The sequence below is a fragment of the Nyctibius grandis genome, chromosome 24 (genome assembly GCF_013368605.1).
Source record: "Nyctibius grandis isolate bNycGra1 chromosome 24, bNycGra1.pri, whole genome shotgun sequence".
Classification (NCBI taxonomy): domain Eukaryota; kingdom Metazoa; phylum Chordata; class Aves; order Nyctibiiformes; family Nyctibiidae; genus Nyctibius; species Nyctibius grandis.
Genome location: NC_090681.1, coordinates 7,206,575 through 7,207,251, shown reverse-complemented (window position 1 = coordinate 7,207,251; position 677 = coordinate 7,206,575).

The following is a 677-nucleotide window of genomic DNA, read 5'->3' as shown; positions in this document are numbered from 1 at the left end:
CCCGGGGCACGATGGGAAGCTGGAGGACCGGCGCGGGAGGCGATCCCAGCGTGCCCCGCGCGGCGGGGCGGGCCCAGCGGCGGGGCCTCGGCGGCCTGGCCCGGCCCAGCGGGGTGCGGTGCCCGCTGCCGGGCGGCCCGGGAGGCAGGGCCCGGCCCTCGGCGAGCAGCGGCGGCTCCTCTCGGTGCCGCCGTGCGCCCGCCGACCCCGTCCAGCGACGCACCTTCTCGGCCCCAGCTGGCGGCCGCCCCTCGCTGCTGCGGGACCTGGAAGGGGCTGACAGGGATCAGGAAGGGGCTGACAGGGAGGGTCGGTAAAAGGTTTAAAGGTCACAGCAGGGAAATAACCCGCATCTGGAACAAGTTTTCAAAACCCCATTTTAGCAAGTGTTTTAGCACCTCAACTTTTTACTGAACAGCAGACAGAAAACCGGCTAGATGGCAGGTAACACGGGTCACATACTTTGTTACAAGTACAGATAATTGAGCTTATGCGAGGGAAAAAAATAACATTTCTCCACTCTTATCCCAGTGACCTCAGCTCCCCTACGAGCTGTTGCTGAGAGGACCTCGCACCCCCAAGCAGTGCAGGGATGGCCACCTCGACAAGCAGCACAACCAAGCTTATCCCGGCACGGGCCCTCCCGGCGAGCGCCAGACTGCCTCGAGCAAATTTCC